The 10552-nt window shown below is 40.0% G+C and overlaps 1 pseudogene; it reads right to left on the reverse strand.

The window, feature by feature from the left end:
- LOC101418160 (PWWP domain-containing protein 2A-like) lies at positions 1-9598 on the reverse strand (annotated as a pseudogene).
- Between the last annotated feature and the right edge of the window lie 954 nt (positions 9599-10552).

Raw genomic sequence — 10552 nt, forward strand, 5'->3', positions numbered from 1 at the left:
CTAGTCCACCATTTTCCCAGAAGTCCTAAATAGATTTTTGTGAGCTAGACTGGCAAAATGGGCTTTTGAATGTGCATTTTTGGAAGTAGAGGTCTCATTTTGCTTCTTTTGTACCTTTTCTTTGGCAATTTTCAGTATTTTCTGAGTGTTTGCGTGATCCATGTTCTTACTCTGAAGCACTTTTTAAAATTTTATTTAACAGAACTTTTGATGTATTTGCTTGAGCAGAAACTTTTAACTGCTTTGCCTCTGCTCTAAGCAATATTTGAAAGCTTAACCACAGAAATTCTTTTCTGGCTTTCATTTTGTTTTTTCCCATCCACCTTATGGTCAGTTTTAAAATTTTTTGTTCACAATAATTACATTTTCATTTGTTTGTTTATCTTCATATTTAGAAGAATCATTTGCACTATTACCTTTTCTAATTTTCTTTTTTTTTTCTGATCCCACCACTTGTATTTATTATTCTACAGCTGTTCCTAGCCAGTGGAATAAGGGAAGAAAAATAAAGTGAATAAAGATCATAAACAAAAAATTAAAACTCTCCATTTACAGCTATTATTTATTTAAAACCTATTGAAATATATCACTCACACACAAACAACAAATGTATAATAGTTGTGAAACTACAAAACAAACATACACAACATCAAACAAACATATATAACATCTCACCCTACCACCAACAACCCACATCATTCCCAACCCCTCCCCCAGCTAACAATTAAAGAGCATTGTCAGGGAAGCGGACTTGGCCCAATGGATAGGGTGTCCACCTACCACATGGGAGGTCCACGGTTCAAACCCCAGGTCTCCTTGACCCGTGTGGAGCTGGCCCATGTGCAGTGCTGATGCGTGCAAGGAGTGCCCTGCCACACAGGGGTGTCCCCCATGTAGGGAAGCCCCATGCACAAGGAGTGCGCCCCGTAAGGAGAGCCACCCAGCACGAAAGAAAGTGCAGCCTGCCCAAGAATGGTACTGCATACACGGAGAGCTGACACAAGATGACGCAACAAAAAGAAACACAGATTCCTGGTGCCACTGATAAGGAGAGAAGCAGTCACAGAAGAACACACAGTGAATGGACACAGAAAGCAGACAACTTGGGGGGGGGGAGTGAGAGAAAAAAATAAATCTTTAAAAATAATAATAAAGCATTGTCAAAATACCACCACCAAAGTAATTTTCCCCCAACCAATCCGACCATTACTATCCTTATCTCATTTATATATGAACATATACAAACAATCAAGTACACAGCAAACATGCATAACATCATACAGGGGTCCCACACATCAACCCTCCACCAACACCCCGCACTATCCCGAGATGCTTGTTACAAACTATGAAGGAACACTGTCAAAATCTTACTACTAATCATAGTTCTTATCTTACATTTGGTATGTTTTTCCTCCAACTCACCCTATTATTTTTTTAAATATATATTTTTTATGACAGAAGTTGTAAACCTATGCAACAATCATGCACATGTGCAGAATTCCCAAACAACACCCCTCCATCAACACACCACAATGTGGTGTGTCATTTGCTACAGAAAATATCATCTGATTATTGCCATGTCCATAGTGTACTTTTGGCTCACACTGTCCATACTGCCTCAGTATCAACACAGTACATCTTTTGCATAGATGCAAGAATATTATATTACTACTATCCACAGTCCATAGGTCACTCCAGGTGTATTTTTCCCATGCCTCTCCACATTCCCAACACTCTGCAGTAGTGATAAACATTTGTTCTAGCTATCAAAGGACACTCTTGCATCTGTATCATCAACCACAATTCTTACCCACCTCTTGGTTTACTGTGCTATCCAGTTCCTAGATTATTCTCAAGCATTCTGTCAATTAACATTTACATAATTAGACTACCATTTTCAGTCACATCCCCATTTATAAACTAGCTGTTACTCAATGTGTTACCATCCACTCTATACATTTCCATGATTTTACAGTAAAGCTAATTAAAACTTCTATATACATTAAACATCAGTAGTCCATTCAGTCCTTCTCTTATCTCCTTTAAGAATCCACCACCTACCACCAGGTCTTGAAAATATTTTTCAATAATTTATTCTAGAAGTTTTATGGTTCTTGCTTTTATTTTTAGTTTTTTTATCCATTTTGAGTTAGTTTTTGGATAAGCTGTGAGATAGGGGTCCTCCTTCCTTCTCTTAGCTATGGATGTCCAATTCTTTAAGCACCATTTGTTGAATGGATTGTTCTGCCAGAGCTGTGTGAGTTTGACAGGCTAGTCAAAAATCACTTGACCATACCTGCAAGGGTCTGTTCTGAACCATAAATTTGGTTCCATTGGTCTATTGTGTCTGTTTTTAGGCCAGTACCATGTTGTTTTTACCACTATAGGTAGGTATTATGATTTAAAGTCTGGAGATGAGGGTTCACTTTTCCTTTTTATGTTTCTGCCTATTCAGGACTCCTTACCCTTCCAAATAAATTTAATCGTGTTTTCAATTTTTTCCTTAATACTGGTTGAATTTTTATCAGGATTGCATTAAATCTGTTTATCAATTTGAGTAGAATTGACATCTTAATGATACTTAGTCTTCCAATCCATGAGCATGGACTGTTCTTCCAGTTATTTAGGGCTTTTTTGATTTGTTTAACATTGAGTTGTAGTTTTCTGAATACAGGTGCTTTACATCATTGGTTAAGTTTATTCCTATTTGAGTTTTATCTGCCATATTTTATTTTCACCACTCTTTTGACACTTTTAGTTACTTTTATTGATATAATCTTCACTTCTAGACTCTCTTCCAGGCCCCTCTCTCCTGTCTTTTCTTTTCAGGCTCTAGCACACCCTTTAGTATTTCCTGAAAATCTGGTCTCTTGCTTAGAAATTCTCTCAGTTTCTGTTTATCTGTGAATATTCTAATTTCACCCTCATTTTTGAAAGACAATCTTGCCGGATATAAGATTCTTGGCTGGAAGTTTTTCTCTTGTAGTATCTTAAATATATCAGACCACTGTCTTCTTGCCTCCATGGTTTCTGGTGAGAAATCAGCTCTTAATCTTATTTGATATCCCTTATATGTTATGCATTGCTATTCTCTTGCTGTTCTCAGAATTCTGTCTCTGGCCTTTGACATTCTGATGAGTATGCGTCTTGGAGTTGGTCTATTTGGTTTTTTCAGATGGGAGTACCTTGTGCTTCTTGGACAGGGATATCTATGTCCTTGAATAGGGTTGGGAAATTTTCTACCATTATTTCTTTAAATATTCCTTCTGCCCCTTTTCCCTTTTCTTCTCCTTCTGGGACACCCATGACACGTATGTTTGCAAGCCTTTTGCTGTCATTTAGTTCCCTGAGATCTTGTTCAATTTTTTCCATTCTTCATCTCTTCTTTTGTATGTTCACTTTCAGAGGCCATTTCTTCAAGCTTACCAATCCTTTCTTCGGCCTCCTCAAATCTGCTATTATATGATTCCAATGTTTTAAAATTTTCATTGATTGCACCTTTCATTTCCATTCTATTTTTCTATGTATACTTTCAAATTCTTCTTTGTGTCCATCCAATGTCTTCTTAATATCCTTAATCTCTTTAGCCATGTCGTTGAATTTATTTATTTTTAATATTAACAATTTTTAAAAAAAATTTCTCTCCCTTCCCCACCCGATGGTTGTCTGTTCTCTGTGTCTATTTTGCTGCGTCTTCTTTGTCCACTTCTGTTGTTGTCAGCCGCATGGGAATCTGTGCTTCTTTTTGTTGCGTCATCTTGTTGTGTCAGCTCTCCGTGTGTGCAGCACCATTCCTGGGCAGGCTGAAATTTCTTTCGCACTGGCCGGCTCTCCTTACCGGGTGCACTCCTTGTGCGTGGGGCTCCCCTACGTGGGGGACACTCCTGCATGGCATGGCACTCCTTGCGCGCATCAGCACGGTGCATGGGCCAGCTCCACATGGGTCAAGGAGGCCTGGGGTTTGAACCACGGACCTCCCATGTGGTAGACGGATGCCCTAACCACTGGGCCAAGTCTGCCGCCTCATTGAATTTATTAAGGAGATTTGTTTGAATATCAATAATTAGTTGTCTCAACTCCTTTATGTCATCTGGAGGCTTGTTCCTTTAACTGGGCCATAGCTTCCTGTTTCTTGATGTGGATTGTAATTTTTGGTTGGTGTCTTTGCATCTGGATTCCTAGAGTATTTTTTCTGGGTGCAGTTTTTCTCTCTAGTTTAGGGCTTCCTATCATTTCTCCCTTGCTGGTTATGCAGTATAAGCCAAGCATGTAGTTGGTGCTGTAAGCTGTGGAGGCTCAACCTGCCCTCATTGCACCAGGGACCAATGAAACTTCTTCCAACTTTCTCCCTTGCCAGGAGTAGGGATAGAGTCCCAGCTGTGTGGAATAATCTGCATGCAGGCTTAGACTGTAGTTGCCCAGAGTCTGATAGGACTTCACATCCCTTTCTCCCCTACCTGGGGCAGGGATAGAGCTCCAGGTGTGGGCAGCAATCTATGCAGTGCAGGTCTTAAGATGATCGCAGTTGCCCTGGTACACTTCTGATTTTCAGTCTATGCTGAAGTTCCTTGCAGTTATTTGTATAGGCTGGTGCAGGGCTCCTCAGCCTCCTTCCTGCCAGAGGTGGGCTGCAGGCTGATCTGCGTGAAAGAAACTGTCAGCCTGACTTTCCCTCAGGCTAGGGGCAGAGTCAGAATGGTGGCTACTGGCCTCTTTCTGACTTCGGCTGTTTCTCACCCCAGCTGTTCCCAGGGTTATCTCTTAGCCTCTCAAGTCTCCCAATCAGTAGCTGAAATCAGCAGCCAACCATCCCCTCCTCCCGTTTCTGGGAAATGGAGCTTCCAATTCCCGTCACAGAGCAGCTCCTGGGGTGGCTTGTGCCACCAGAGTAGGATAATCACTGGCCTCCATGGCTTGGCCAGTAATTTCCCAGAGAGGCTGGCGCAGGTCCCCGCAGCTTCCTCCCTGCTGGAGGTGGCGCTGGGGCCTAGGCTAGACCTGCAAGATGATCTGGATGGGAAGAAGCCGGTCCCCACCAGCACTGGGATTTTCAGTCTGCCCTGCTTCCTCTCGTGCCAGGCTCCCAGCCTCTTTCTGACCTGGACAGGCTCAAACCGGAGCTGTTCTCAGGATCATACTGTATCCCACTGAATTTCCTCATCATAGCTGAAGTTGGTGCCCAACCGTCTCTTCCTCCCCCATTTTGGGGAAGTGGAGCTTTCAATTCCAGCCGCAGAAGAGCTCCCAAGGTGGCTTGTGCCTCCAGTGGAGGATGGGCACCGGCCTCCGTAGCGTGGCGCCTCTTCTTATGAGTCTCCTCTGCAGATGGGCAGCCTCCTCCTTCCACTCCCCCAAGGATGTTGCAGAATCCTCTTCTGGCGTCCTGGAGCCCCCAAACAGGTGCTTCAGCTAGCTCCAGAGAGCTCTGGGTATTTGCTAACTGCCCTGTAGCAGGAGGTGGCTCTAGGAGCTCCTTATTCCACTGCCATCTTGCTGGTTTCCTCCTAATTTTCTTTCTTTCAACAACAATGCTGTTTTTACATTTATCACATAGGACTTGTCTGGGTTGTAGTTAATAGCATTCACCATAGAAGTGGATTTTTTCCCTGTGTATTTTTCATGTGGGTTGCTTAATTTTCCGAGGTGGTGGCTGAGGTATTGATTGGTTATATGTGTGCCTGTTAAACAAAGGGTGCTCCTTCAAGAAGAGATGCTGTGGTTTGCCTAAGAAAGAAATCTTCTTGAAGAAAATAAGGCTCACCTGATTGTGGAGAAGAAAAGAATTTATTCTCAATCTTGGAAGAAGGGGCCCACAACCAGAAAACATGGCTGGCACCCTGAACAAAGAAAAATGACACAATTTATACCCCTAAGTCTAGCACGCAAGCCCTTCCTCTGTTTCTCCATAGATTGGATACTTTAGAGGTTACAGCCTACTGGAGAAGTCTAACTTTCCCACACAAGTTTCCCAGTTTTTTATTAACCGCTTCCCCCATCACATTCCAACCTTTTTAGCTTTTACCTGCTCCTTTTGCCAAATAAATTATGGAATTTAGTGCTGAATTGGTATTGCCTTAGCTCTGTCTTGTGCATCCTTTTTACTGGCTATAGGACTGGCTTAAGCTGGTTTCCTTTGTTCTTGCTTAACCTGGGAGTGGGAGACTGAGACAGTAGGTTTCCAGGTTACATTAATTAATATATTTTACATTAATTATGTGAAAACTACTCTAACCTCCATTTCTTACATTTGGAAGTCCACAAGCTTTCAGATAGGCTCAGCTTGGGAGGTGATACAGGGAAAGGGTCATCAGGAACAGCATCATTCACTTCACGTTTCCCTTCCTGGAATAAAACTTTGGAGTTGCATGGCTCTAGGTTTATTTTTATATTCCCTTTTGGGTAATACTGTCACAGAGATCACATGAGGCCCAAATCTTTTTGCACTTTCCTTTTGCAGACCTGAAATCCAGATTTTCAAATCTCTTGGCCTTCTCTTCCCATTTGATTAAACAGCATACACACTACTGAATGTCTCTCACTTTTAAATACATTAGTAGTATGCACATTATTATTATGTTGCTTCTAACTATGTAAACAAAGTGCAAAAGTCCTAATACAAAATTCATTTTTAAAAAAACAAGAAAACTTTGAACTCAATGTACAGGGCAAACGTAAAGTATCCCAACTTTTCACCCAAAACATAGTATTTCCATATTAAATGTTTGTTTTTTTTTCCCCAAATGGGACAAATAGATTCTTGTGTCTTCACAGAAAGTCAGGAGTTAAAAAATAAAACATACTAATAAACCATTTCCCAGCAGGTGAGATACCATCAGAGTATGTGCTGTTGTAGGAAACAGAATGGAGAGGGATGAATGGGTGTCTCTGCACTTTTTATCTCCCTATGGGTGACCTGGCATCAGGTTGTGGAAGGCATCAGGAGGTGTGGGGTGATATTCCCCCAGCCCATCACCATCATGCACCTGCAGCTCCTCCCCACCATGCCACAACTGCACCTGCAGGTGCCTCTCTCCAGGTCTTGCACACTGGCCCCACTTGGAAATTGGGCCATGAGCCCCCTTGATTCACTTTGAATTTTTGTATAAGGGTACTCTTTCTTTTAGATATGTATATCCAGTTTTCCAAGCATGATTTGTTGAATAGGCTGTTTTGACCCAGCTGAGGGGGTTGGACATCCTTGTCAAAAATCACTTGACCATAGATATGAGGGTCTATATCTGAACTCTCAATTCGATTCCATTGGTCAAGCTATCTTTATGCCAGTACCATGCTGTTTGTTGTTGTTGTTTAACCACTGTATAGATAATATGCTTTAAATAGTCTGGAAGTGAGAGTCCTCCAACTTTGTTGCTCTTTTTGAAGATATTTTTGGTTATTTGGGGACCCTTACTCTATCAGATAAATTTGATAATTGGCTTTTCCAAATTCTACAAAGAAGAATATTGGAATTCTCACCAGGGTTGCATTAAAATCTGTAGATCAGTTTGGGAAGAAATAGCATCTTAATGATATTTGATCTTCCAACCTATGAACACAGTATATCCTTCCATTTGTTTAGATCATCTTTGGTTTCTTTTAGCAAAATTTTAAAGTTTTCTAAATACAGTTCCCTTATGTCCTTGTTTAAATTCATTCCTAAATATTTTATTCTTTTAGTTGCTATCATAAATGGAATTTTTTTCTGACTTCCTCCTCAAATTGTCATTCAGTAGTATATAGAAACACTATTGATTTTTGTGTATTAATTTTGAATCCTGCTACTTGGACGAGACTGTCTAGGGTCTAAGAGTTTTGTTGTGGATTTTTCAGGATTTTCTAAGTACAGGATCGTATCATCAGCAAATAGCAAAAATTTTACTTCTTCCTTTCCTCTTAGGATGCCTTTTATTTCTTTTTCTTGCCTAATTGCTCGTTAGAACTTCTAGCCCCATATTAAATAACTCTGGAGAGAGAGGTCATCCTTGTCTTGTTCTCAATCCCAGTAGGAATGCTTTCAGTCTTTCCATTGATTACAATGTTAGCTGTGGGTTTTCCATATATGCTTTTTATCGTATTGAGAAAGTTTCCTTCTATTCCTATCTTTTGATGTATTTTTGTCAAGAAAGGATACAGTATTTTGTCAAATGCTTTTTCTGCATCTATTGAAATGAGCATATGATTTTTCTTCTTCAATTTATTAATGTGGTGTATTACTCTCATTGATTTTCTTGTGTTGAACCACACTGGTATAAAGCTAACTTGACCACGGTGTTTAATTTTTTTAAAAAGATTTTTATTTTATTTACTTATCTCTCCCCAACCCCTTGTTTGCACTTGCTGTGTCTGTTCATCTTCCTTGTTTCTTTAGGAGGCACTGGGAACCAAACCCAGAACCTCTGATATGGGAGGAAGACACCTAATTACTTAAGCCACCTCCATTCCCTGCTTTGCTGTGTCTCTCATTGGGTTTTTCTTGTGCTTCATCCTGTCATCTTGTTGCATCAGTTTGCCATGCCTGCCTATCTCGCCATCTTGCTGTCTTGCTTGTCCTCTTTAGGAGGCACTGGGAACCTCTGCTCCTTGCTTTGTTGTGTCTCTCATTATGTTTTTCTTGTCTCCTGTTGCATCAGCTTGCTGTGCCTACTCATTATGCCAGCTTGCTGTCTTCTTTAGGAGGCAACCAGGGACCTCCCATGTGGTAGGTGGGAGCACAATTGCTTAAGCCACATCTGCTTTCCAATGGGTAATTTTTTTATGTGTTTTTAACATATCAAAATAATTGATTCATATTAAAAAGCACACAATCCATCCAAAGAGTACAGTCAGCAGTATTTTGTATAATACATATTTGTGCATTCATCACTTCAATCATTATTAAAACATTTTCACTACTAACATAATAAATTTTTTAAAAACCCACAAAAATTAATCACCTCTCAATCTTTCTATGCTTCCCCTGTCATACATAGCTGCTATTTCTGGCTATTCATGCACATTTATTTATTTAAAAGCAGTTTTATTGAGATATATTCAGATACTATACAATCTATCCAAAGTGTACAATCAATAGCTTTTCTGTTTTTGAAGCACTGAGGGCCAGGGATTGAACCTGGATCTTGAGTGTGGAAAGGCAGTGCTCAACCACTGTGCCACACTGGCTTCACAGAGTTGTTTTTTTGTTGTTGTTGTTTTATTAGTTTTTTTCAGGAGGCACTGGGAACTGAATCTAGGCCTTCCCATGGGGGGGAGGGAAGTGGTCAACTGCTTGAGTCACATCTGCTCCCCATCAGTGGCCTTTAGTATAATTACAATGTTGTGCATTTGTCACCACAAAAATTTTTAGAACAATTTCATTACCCAAAAATGAAAAATTCCACACCCCTTAGTAGTGACCTCTCAATCCCTCTATCCTTCCCCAGCCCTACATAACCACTAAATTATTTACATTTTATATAAAGGGAATTATACAATATGTAGTACTGTTTTTTATTTCTCACTTACCATGTTTTTCTTTTGTCTGATATTAACACCTTGTAATATTAACATACATTTGTTCAGTTTCAAAGAAAAATGGTATTGTATATGCACTATTACCCATATTCATACTTCACAAGGTTTACTATGCTACACTCCCATGCTACACTTATTTTTATTTTTTATTCTCCCATCCCCTGAGATGGCTCCCTCATCTGTCTGTTCACTATCCCTGCTCATTATGTCAGCTCATTGCATCTTCTCATCTTCTTTATGAGGCACTAGACACTGAACCCAGGACCTCCATTGTGGAAGGTGGGTGCCCAATCATTTGAGCCACACCTGCTCCCTGCTCATTGTGTCTGCTAATGTGTCAGCTCTTTCTGTCTGCTTGTCTTCTTTAGGAGGCACCAGGGACTGAATGCGGGACCTCCCATATGGGAGGCAGGCACCCAACTGCTTGAATCACATCTGCTTGAATCACATCACTGTGCTACATTTTTCAGCTTTTCTTTTAGTAATATACAAGACCTGTGACTTGCTTTCAACCACTGTCATACTCATATAATAGCACTACTAGTTACAAACATGTGCTTTCACTTTTTCTACTGATTTCCAAAGATTAACACAAATCCTTTTTACCAACTCTGCACAAGTTAGCCCTCAGCTTTCCATTCTCTAACCTCATTCTATCTGATGTGTTTTTTGTATTCAGTTAGCATGAATTTTGTTGAGGATTTTTTATCTATATTCATTAAAGTCTATTATTTTCTTTTTTTGTAACATCTTTATTTAGCTTTGGTATTAGGGTGATGTTAGCTTCATAAAATGAATTTGGTAGTGTTCCTTCCTGTTTAATTGTTTGGAAGAGTTTGAGTAAGACTGGTAATAGATCTTCTTTAAATGATTGGTAGAATTCACCCATGAAGCCATCAGGTCTTGGGCTTTTCATTTTGGGGAATTTTTATTTGTGACTGTTTCAGTTTCAAAGAGATTATTAGTTTGTTGAGGTCTTCTACTTCTTCTAGGGTCACTGTGGTTTGTTCCATGTGTTTCCAGAAATTTGTTCATTTAATCA

This window comes from Dasypus novemcinctus, chromosome 11 (genome assembly GCF_030445035.2).
Source record: "Dasypus novemcinctus isolate mDasNov1 chromosome 11, mDasNov1.1.hap2, whole genome shotgun sequence".
NCBI lineage: Eukaryota > Metazoa > Chordata > Mammalia > Cingulata > Dasypodidae > Dasypus > Dasypus novemcinctus.